This window comes from Homalodisca vitripennis, chromosome 3 (genome assembly GCF_021130785.1).
Source record: "Homalodisca vitripennis isolate AUS2020 chromosome 3, UT_GWSS_2.1, whole genome shotgun sequence".
NCBI lineage: Eukaryota > Metazoa > Arthropoda > Insecta > Hemiptera > Cicadellidae > Homalodisca > Homalodisca vitripennis.
The window spans coordinates 138,976,420-138,987,835 of record NC_060209.1 but is presented as its reverse complement, the minus strand read 5'-3'; the positions used below and the strand labels follow the sequence as shown (position 1 = coordinate 138,987,835).

The window sequence follows — 11,416 nt, the reverse complement described above, 5'->3', positions numbered from 1 at the left end:
TTCCCACCTTCTTATCCATAAAGAACTGGTTTATAAAATCCATCACTGCATCAATAGTACTCCTGTTGATCGGACAAACTGTGTTGCTGCTGAGAAAAAAATTTCAATTACTTTGCTTAGAACAGGCGAAATTGTAACAAGGACGTAGCCAGCGTGGGGTCCAAGGAGTCCGAAACCTTAACCCCTCTAATTTTAAAAATTTGCAAATACCTTTTTAGTAAACTTTTATTATTATTTAAATAACTCAGTATTAATGTACTGTTGAAAGATCGTTTAAGGAACCATTTAAGAAAGAAAATAGGACCTTACTCTCTGTCCACTACGGGAAAATATTGGTCGTCTGGACTCCCCCCCCCCCTAAAACAATTTTTCTGGTTACGTTCTTAGGTAAAAATGTCCAGTTTGAACCGGTTCTCCTTTATTGAGTATTGGGATTACCTTAGCGGTTTTCAAAGAGTTGGGAAAATGTACATTTTCTAAGGAAAAATTTATTAATTTTGAGAGTGGTGCTAAAAGGTGCTTGAAGCAGAAGTTCAGTAACCATAGTTTCGGGGATATTTGTTGCTTCAGAAATTGATTACACCACTTGCAAAAGTACTCGTAATACTCCTTTTTAATTTGTAAAAAAACAATAAAAAAGATACTTCACCACATGTCTTGCGTGTTTCATCCTGGATAAGATTGCAACAACATTCAGTCTTTTAAGAACACGTGGTAATTAGGATTTACTTTTTAGGTTTTTTTTATATAAAGTTTTGTATCTTCCAAACTCTTACGTTCATAATAATTAAATTTTGAAAAGAAGTTTTGAATTTTCACGTCTCTAGAATATATTTTACTTGTATTTTACTCTCAAACTGAGATATGCAAACTTCACTGTGCGGTACATTTTTTTATAATTGTTCTTTACACTTCCCAAATGTATAACACAATAATGCATACAATCATCTTAACTGTCATTTAGAATGAGGCTGTGTTTATCAATTTCAATAAAGATTGGAAAAAAGGGGATGGCCCCTTCCCATTTCCTAGATTTGCAGTAGTTTTCGTTTTTGTGGAACCCGCCGCGCCGAGTCAATGAACCTTAACTAAATAAACTGTGCTGGCAGTTCTAAATCATCGTTTTTGCACTAATCAGAGAACAGTTTTGCTATCTGTGGTTTGATACTTTACTATTATCGCAATTCTTTCCTGAAATATTACTCACTTAATCAAGCACTCTTTGACGATGTAAGTATGACGATGCTTTATCATAAAGTCAATTAAGTTTGTGTTGAAAAATTGATCTAATTTTACGGTTGACACGGAGAGTATGATGTAAGTCTCTCGTGTATACCTCTGCCTGTGTCTGTCCACTGACGTAACCAGTCGGCTGACTACTGACGCAGTGTATTTCTGTCTCTGTGCCCACTGCGCCGTCGCAGCTCCGCTCTCTGGCAGTGGCGTGGCGCTATCTGGGTCTAGGTCAGTGGACTTTACCCGCCTCGTGTCTTCACCTTACACTCTTCTCACGTATACTCGAGCCTTATCACTCGGTTCACTCCCCCTCCTCCTTCATCAGTTCGCGGGCATGTTCGACTCGTATCTCTACTGTTCTTATACCTGTGTCATCATCTACTCCATCTACGTCTACCTCTGGATGTCCGTGTTCTTCCACAACCTTCTGATCTCCGTGTGACCCACGCTCATCTGTGATTGGTGAGTTCTATACTGCCACACGAGTTTATCTCAGGCGTGTGTTGTTTAGTGTACAGCGCCATCTTCAATGGTTTGTTGCCCCTCCCACCCCTCAAAGTGGGAGTACGTATTTGTTTTCAAATAATTTTACCATTATGTGTGTAAATACTGTAAGTCTAAATAATTGTTATAACCTCTTGGTCAGAGTATAGATTGATGACATTTAAGTTATTGATTGGACTGAAAACTGACGTAAGTTAGCCGGAAAACCTGCTCAGTTCAGCTCATCAAATTATCATCTCCTCTTTTTGTTAATCAACTTATCACTGTTGAATTGGAGGTCGTCTCTCTTTTGTAGTGTTGACTGGCAAGATGTCACAAATTAACACCGTTTTAGTTAATTACACAATTTTGCATTTCTATTTGGTTTGGTTAATTTTGTTTAAAAATAAACTTGCCTTATGGCAATTTCGATCGAAATTAATCGACCAGTTTATTTTAATTTTCTAAGTGTAATATTGAAAATAATATTGTGAAACTGTTTTAAAAATTAAAGTAACCTCATTTATGGCTCTTGGCTAAACTCGAGTTAAACTCATTAGTTAATAATATAATGAGTATCCTCCACATATAACAATTAAAATAGGCCTTTATTCATGCCAGTTACCTTAAGAGTAGCCATATAAAACTTACAGTATAATTGGTTGAAGAGTTTACGCGTGAAAACGTAACAAACAAAGTCACTATTGCATTTACAATATTATTTGGATTAATCATATGAAAAAAAAACATATAAGGAGCATATGTATATGAAACGTGACTTAAATTGTATGTATTAGGTACTTTAATTATGATGAAATACACGAATATCTTTGTAAAGGTAACACTTCGGGTTGTGGAAAAGTATCTGGATACTAATTTGTACTTGTTTACAGTAACTATGCTGAGCGATTAATTGTGGACTGTACATTTCGGTTTTTGATTGGTGTCGGAAATATTCCCCTGAACCTGAAGTGCTCAAAGCCTGCGAAATTGCGTGAGACGCCGCGGGCAACTGCAAGTGGAATTACAAAGCAATAACCCAGACACTAAATGCAATATTTTAATGACATAACTTCGTCGAAGGACAACGTGTCTATTTTACGCTCCATCGTATAATATTATAAATGCTTTCACTAAGAAAGTTAAGGACATCAACTTTATAGAATTTCGTCACGTTGGTCTAAAATAGTTCCAGTGTTACTGAGATCCTTGGAATTATTCAATGAAATGTTAGATGCAGTGTGATGCAGAGCATTCGCGGGAAAAGCCGCGGGTAACTGATGATACGTTTAAAAAGTTGGCAATTGAATGAGTTATAAATCGTTACCAGGAGAAAATTTTTCCATTAAATTGTAATGCCCCATGCATAGTCTATTGTATTGTATATTTAAGTAAATTTGAGAAAATAAACAGTCTACTCTATACTTTAAAACATAAAATTAGTCTATATTTACTTAGGCTCAGTCCATTTCTGCAGAAATCACTTCTCGGTGTGTAAATTCACAACCACTAACACACAAACTACGATCCAATTATTTCCACGAAGAATTTATGTTAACTGCATGCGCGTTGCTGAGCAATCGGGTGGACTTTCAAAGTAAGAGTAATGTTAAACGCTTTAGCATGCATCTGTTAACTGATGCTTTGTCCTAAACATTGAAGATGTATAATCACAGTAATAAAGTGAAAAATGTTTATAGAAAATATTACCATACTAGATGATTGGAATAAATTCATTACCTTAGGAGTGCCAGCTCTTATCATTCATATTTTATATGTTTGATATTACTCACTATTTTTGATGATGCGGGCAATGGTGGTCATAAAAAATACACATTTACATATAGTTTAAAACAGCATTATAAAAAGTCTGACTTTTACTTATAATTAAATAATTTCTCTTATCATCACTCTTATAATATCTATTTTCTACAGGATATTGCTTATAAGCCAGATATGCTTAATCTATAACTGATAATATTCATTGAATACACTGCTCTTCGTTTAGTATTGTTTTATATTCTCTATTAGTCCACAAACTGAATACTAATATTGAATTTTATGAGCACACATCAAGTTTATGTGAAGTCAATAGTAAAAAAATATAAAGAAACTTTTTCTCCGAACGCAAAACAATCCGTCAGACACGAAAATTAAAAACAAAACAACGCCAGCCAATCAAATCGTGACGAGTTTTTGGCTGAAAGTAAAATCTTTTAGTCTGTCTATCTCCTAGTCTCACGCTGATACAGTATAACTATTATTTATGTGTGTGACGGTCGGCTCTAAGAAAAATGATTTTAGGCGAAACTTTATTTCATATTTTAACCTTTTTGATGTCCTCCCATTTAGACCTCCAACAACACTAAAGCGACTGACGACAAATTTCTTACTTAGAGGAAATTCCTGTATCGATTTTACGAAAGACTTGATTGTATGCTTATACAATCCAAATTTTCTCTCGCTCCTGTATATTATACAAACAAACAAGGAGTGCACCACACGCGATGCTAACGTTTTATGCAAATGTTCAAGTCCATAGTTGCATTCCACATATGTCATATGATTAGAGAATAGTATACAGAATTAGTGAATAGCTGCTCGTTGTCACTCACTCTTGTAGTCTGGACAGGTAAATTTCAGAAATGCCAGTCATTTTAATTGATAGTAAAATCTATACTAGTTACAACGTTCAACATTCATTTCAAACTCCTCTTGGCAATAAAACCCTTGGAGTTGGCCTTCAATGAATAACTGATAACCAAACTGCTACATTTCCTGATAAAGTTAGATGATGTGAGGTCAAGCTACTCTATGATGTCCACCTCCGGGAGACCTTGTGTCCATCTGGGACTCGTCAATGATCTTAATCGCTACCTCCAACATGAGATAACCATCATTAGCTGATAAGAGACATAACATTAACATCCATGGCACATAATGTATACACTTGTATGTGACGAAGCGGTCACTGATACTATACAGGACAACATAGGATGAATACTAAATAGATACTTCTTTGCATATTTATACAAAGTACCATTGTGTCGCGTAACAGGCTTCGCTGAAGCTGCATGCAAAGTCATAGCTCATTTCATTAGGCTACATGTTTTACTATGTCACATGTTAAAATGTTAAATTATTGTGTTCAATTTGATTACAAATTTATTTATACTGCGATTTTCTCGTCTCAATCATGGTTACTCATAACGACAAAATATGTAATGTTTGCCAACGCTCAGCCAAATCGCATGGATTGGCATGCACAATCATCAAACTCGGTGTTGCCTTTATAGAACTGAAGCTACAAGATTAATTTCCAGTCTACACTATAGTTCGAGATATAACAGACAACGATTCAGATAGACAAAAATGAAATCTTTCCAACCCCTCAACTGATAGGTTAAGATAACGCTCAGCTAATACAATTGTATATTAAGGAATATATTTAGCTTTTTATTAATTTTTGATAAATTTTTGACTTTTAATTAATCTATAGGATAAACAAACACTGCAAGAATGTCAATAAGCAAAACTATCGCTTTCTATGACAGTCAGTCCAACCACACTAGTGCATGGACGAGCATGTCTGTCAGTAAACACGGCCGCACCAGCTGTTCTTGGCGGTGTTCCATCGTTTCAGATATGCACCCAAGAATTGAACTGCGTTTCTTATTCTGTAATCACTTATTTTATATTTTTATTGTTTGGTTTCATAACCACCAATTCCTACTACGTTTATTTTAGACGATGTATTATATCAAGTAAGGAAACCAAAGTGTCCTTTCTAAATAGAATAAAGCCATATCCATAAGCCATAGCGTGGATGCTTATTTCCTTTAATAATTAGTATTGGAAATATATAAAGTATTCTATTTGAACCATTACTGCCGTACTTTAGGATTATCAAAAAGTTTTAAATAATTATCTAGATTTTTTGTATACTTTCCCGACTGGAGTTACAGTACGTAGACCTATGAGAATCTACTATGTTTTATAGTAATTTGAGAATCTAACCATTACTTGTTACTTTACCTTAGTAAAACCAGGTGCTTTGATACCTGAAATCCGTCACTGTTTACATTTTGGTTACTAAAATACTTGTTTTATATAATAAAAAATAATATATAACATCAATTTTACGATTTTTATGTCATTTAGGAATCATAATTTTAATATACTTTAGTGTCTTCAAGAGTGTAGAAGAAGGCCGTTCCGAATTTGAGTTTTAAACAAGAGTTACTTTGAATATTTGACTTTTTGTTAACAGAAACATCGTAGATGTGTTTATTGTACTTGCTAAGTAATGAAAGATACATTAAAATCCATCCGTTACACACAAACACACTTAAGAAACAAATTAAGAACATCATATAACAATACACATTTTGAAGGTTTCTTTCTTTTTTATAATTCATCAATTCAGGATCGAATTTTGATCAGATTTACTCAAAGACACGTCAGACCAATTCGAATTCTGCTTTATTATTATTTTAAAGAATTTGAGTAACCTGAGAAAGTTCACCGCGGCACAAATAATATACACTTTTGAAGGAAGTACTCGTATTAAGTCCACAAATATCACTTTAACATTAATCACTTCCGCGTTTATAACTTTTGATGTTCGTTTATGGTGAATAACAAAGTCACATACTAATCCAACATATTTTAAACCGTTACGTATTATTTTTTAAACATTTTGGAAGGGTTACGGAAAAAGAGATTAAAATTAAAATACTTCTCCATGGAAATTCACCAAAATGCTCTCAGATGATTGTCTAATCCTTTGTTAATGATCAATTAGACAAATCCCACCATTATCTATCAGTTCTCTCAGCCTCAAGTGGAGTGTGGCGCTCTTTATTGTTATAAATACAATAAAAAGACTTAGTCCCTTAACAAGGTTAGTGAGATATATCTTCATTGTTGCGTATCAACATTCTAGTATTAGCCTATATCCTCTTCTGGCATTCATAAAATAATAGTGGTAGAAGATGGATTAACTAAAGTATAGATAGATATACTGTAGTACTAAGGAGGCGACGTTACAGTCTGTGAGCAAAAGTGTAAGGTACTCCAGGCAGCGAAAATTGGTAAGTATTAAGCTGTAGGAACGCAGTGTAAAGATACATTAAATCTATATGAGTACATACATTAAATACATTAAACATACATTACATACATATACCCTATATATGAGTGTTTACCAGAGTGTAGTGTTTTGTAAATACACTTGAATTCTGTGCGAAATAAATTGTGCTTCAGTAATGAAGGTAGGATGACAGCACACCACACCACGTGTCCTGTAACAGGCTTCCTGAGGTTAAATGCAAACTTTAACTCATTATTTACAGATAGAACGACAATAATACGGAAAAGGACTTTGTTCATCCTTTGCAAACAAAAGAGAAATTGTATCAGCCTACTGAATGATAGAATTAAATGACGCTCAGCCATATTCCATGGTTAGATATGCGTCATCATAGAACTCATTTTTGCCTATGTAGAAATTACGTATCATGGAGGTATACAAATGAAATCTTCTCGAGATATCTCGCTACATTGTACATTCATATTGTTGTTCATTAAATTGAGTTTCATATCAGTTTTTAAATAATAAAAGTTCACACACCAAGTCACCATAAACTGAAGTTGTAACTATGGAGTAGTTAGGCTACAAGTGTTAGTATCTCTTTTAAGTTTATTTACAAATTTATTTATTCATCTTTTTCTCATTGCCATCATAAAATCGATGTAAAAATATTCGATAACGCTCAGAAAAATGCCGTGGAGTGATATGCACCATTATTGAACACCTCATTTCACCTTGAATGTTCCTCATAAAGTAAAGCTCCATGCACAATTTCAAGTTCATCGGTCAGTTCGTTTTTGAGATACTGTGTGGACAGACAGAAGTTAAATTTTTCCAGTCCCTCGAGTGATAGGCTTCGCTAACGCTCAGCCAATTAACCTACAATACTAGAGTGTATATAGGCCTGATTACAATCATTGTCGAATGTATCCTTGATTGTATACTATCCTGTTTAAGGCTGCATGTTTGTATAGTGTGACTGCTGTTCAGCTGATCCAGAACCTGCACAATTGCCATGGTCTGCCATGCAGAAACGGTCTTGGCCTTATTTATCAACCTTTCCTAGTGAAACTTCCGTATCGTTCCTATTGAATCATTAATAAATCGAATTATTATTGTAAAGTAGGTCCGCAAAATTTGCACTTGCCGCCTGTTGGCATCCTTCCCACTGCTCCGCCATTATGTTTCATGGTTCTGTCTCTGTTGATTCATTGTGTACGTTTAATGACGAATGAAAATGGAATTGTAATAATGATTATACTACTATTCCTTCGTTCCAAAGTAGATAACTTGTGTTGCGCAGTATTAAATCATTCCTTACTACACATTGTCTAAGACTTTTTTTGTATTAAATGAATTTCTTTTTGACCAACCCAATATACTACGTATGATACATTTATTATAATATGTTTTGCAGTGTCTATCTATGCTAATGAAAAACTTTTCCTAGAAACACCCTAGAATTATTTTGATGTTAACAATTTTGAAGTGAATTTAAATAAATTTTAATGACAACATTTTGTGAAATAGTAGTAACTTTTTACTACTACAGGAAAGCAATAGCGTTCATAGTAGGTATTACGGTCCAAGGTTGACTGGTTCACTCTGAATATAATTTGTTAACATTACAGTACCAAGGACAACTAGATTTTGGTCCCTTTAATCTTTTATTTTGGTTTTAAATTACTTGGATACTATATATTCAAGCAACTCAGACATTCGGACTGCGAATTAAATACAAAACTGCTGTTGTATTGAATATGTAGAAAAGAAACTAAATGAATTGTCTTTTAAATCATGCTGTAAACAAAATACATTTATCACCACAGTAGCAACTTAACTATTTTAACTACATGTACTTAACTAAACTCTTGACGCCTATGTATATTTAGTCGATTATTATTAGCAAAAAAATTACGTACAGTCTGAAATCGCATAATCATGTGTTAATTATTTCGGGCAATCACAACCCGTATTCAATTTGAATTTTCTTTTGTGACTCTGAGGATGTTTATGCTTTATACAATCTAATTTCTTTATTAAATATTCTAAATGTAATGTTCAAACTACTAATATAATCATTTTAATCACTTACTATTAATTCAGTAATAAAAACTGATCTCACTGTACCAGTACTGAACTTCCATTTCATAGAGTGGGCAGATGTTTTTTTATCACCAGGTCTTATCTGCTGTGCAGTTCGTTATACTACATAGAAGAGTTTCGATGCTTGCAAACCACATGTTTGTTTAGCAGAACGTTTACCTCAATATTTCATGTATATTTACTTTAATTGTATAACTTTTATAGACCTTTGCCATGAGTGTATTTCACGTCCGTAGTATTTTCAAATCAATGAAGTGGCCTGGTTTATCTGTTAAATGTTTCGCGATATTAAAGAAGGATTTTTGTGGTTACTTGAATTATGCTATCTGACAATCCGACTTGTTGAGTGTCGGATGATGGTGGTCGGATGATCAGCTTCTACTAGCTGTTATTCCTTGCATTTAAGATATTGCTATCAATTTTGGTTTTGGAAAGACGTGTTTAAAAATGCTAAATTCTCAGACAGCTATTTGATAACTTCCCTAAACACAGAAGAAGTAGAATATTTTTTTCTATAATGTCACGTAAAACTACACGAAACTTTATTTAAAGTCGGAAATTTCAACAATTTTGTAATCAGGACCAGATAAAAACGACTGAAGTAAAATTACAACTTTTTTACAGTAGCTTCTGAGAGGGACATGCTATTCATTTATGACTTAAAGAATTCATATTTTCAATTATGATATAAATTAAGGAAATAACGTGTCAATTAAGGAAATTGTTTACACACAAACACATGTCGCTCCTCAAAACTCACTCATATAGGCCAACACAATACAGACATTTCACATTTCCAGTAATTTTTATTTGGGCCTAAATACAAAATTACCCAAATTTTTACTTTAAATTCCTGTAATTTTTTTGGAGTGATAGAAAGTATTTTCTTCCTTTTCTATATTCAGGCGAGTTATCTGGAGGGACTATAAATGTAACTCAAAAATATTACCCAAACCTGAAATTGTTTGCACCACCTTAAGTAATTTGTTTTGTACCAATCGGCCGCCAAAATTCGCCTTAGTATACAAATCCCTGGTTACTTACTTCACAAGAAGTTCTCGGCGTCATTTTTGATTATGAACTTAATCTTTTTGACAATCGTCTCAATGAAGTTAAATCAAACTATAGATTAGTTTCCAATACTCCTAGTGTCTTCAATAATAAAAGATTATCTGTTCAGTAATATTTCCTGTAATCTGATATCCTGTTAATGCTTGCAGTATGACCGAAGAAAATAACGCCGTTCTTACTAGTTTCGCAATAGAGCACTGTTACGTTTATAAATAAAGTTGACCACACCAGAGAGTACAGTGTAAGTGCTAAAGTGTTAGCGAACATGAAACGTTGTGACGCACTAACAGTTCAAGTAGTCCACTAAATACTTCTGACTGGAAAGCCTGAATATCTCCGGTGAAAGTTTTGGCATGGAATGAGCATGAGCATTATTCTCCAGGATGGTCAGTTACACATATCAATGCACTTCTAGAAATTGAGATAGCTGGTACTGTATTTCGATTTATTGGACTACACATTAATTATAGCCCTGCTGTGGCCAAAAGCTATATACTATTTTTCATCAGACTGTAAAATTAATGCTTAAATATTAATACATTTCTGTCCGTTTTACTTCAGAGTTACTAAATAAACTTATATTAATGACAATACCTGTCTTGTTAGACATTTAATACCTATGAGAACGCCTTGCTTGATAAATACAGAACTTATTTATTTATTGTTTATTATAACTTCGGAATTACTAAATAAACTTATATTAATGACAATAACTGTCTTTTTAGACAAAATTCTATACTTATATGAACGCCCTTCTTGATAAAGCCTATACTTATTTATTTATTGTTTTTTATAACTTTGGAGTTACTAAATAAACTTATATTAATGAAAATACTTGTCTTGTTAGACACGATTGTATACCTATAAGAACGACCTGCTTGATAAAGCCATTACTTATTTATTTATTGTTTATTATAACTTCGGAGTTACTAAATAAACTTATATTAATGACAATACCTGTCTTATTAGACATTTTACACCTATGAGAACGCCTTGCTTGATAAATACATTATTTATTTATTGTTTATTATAATTTCGGAGTTACTAAATAAATAAACTTATATTAATGACAATACCTGTCTTATTAGACATTTTACACCTATGAGAACGCCTTGCTTGATAAATACATTATTTATTTATTGTTTATTATAACTTCGGAGTTACGAAATAAACTTATATTAATGACAATACCTGTCTTATTAGACATTTTACACCTATGAGAACGCCTTGCTTGATAAATACATTATTTATTTATTGTTTATTATAACTTCGGAGTTACTAAATAAACTTATATTAATGACAATACCTGTCTTATTAGACATTTTACACCTATGAGAACGCCTTGCTTGATAAATACATTATTTATTTATTGTTTATTATAACTTCGGAGTTACGAAATAAACTTATATTAATGACAATACCTGTCTT

The 11,416-nt window shown here is 33.2% G+C and overlaps 1 protein-coding gene across 1 annotated transcript in view; it reads left to right on the top strand.

Moving 5' to 3' along the window:
* The first annotated feature begins 1,507 nt into the window (after positions 1-1,507).
* LOC124357556 (organic cation transporter protein) overlaps positions 1,508-11,416 on the top strand; it is a 44,233-nt gene continuing 34,324 nt past the window's right edge. Inside the window, exon 1 of the mRNA XM_046809468.1 lies at positions 1,508-1,698. The gene's annotated coding sequence lies outside the window, so the exon portion shown is untranslated. The remainder of the gene's footprint in view (positions 1,699-11,416) is intronic.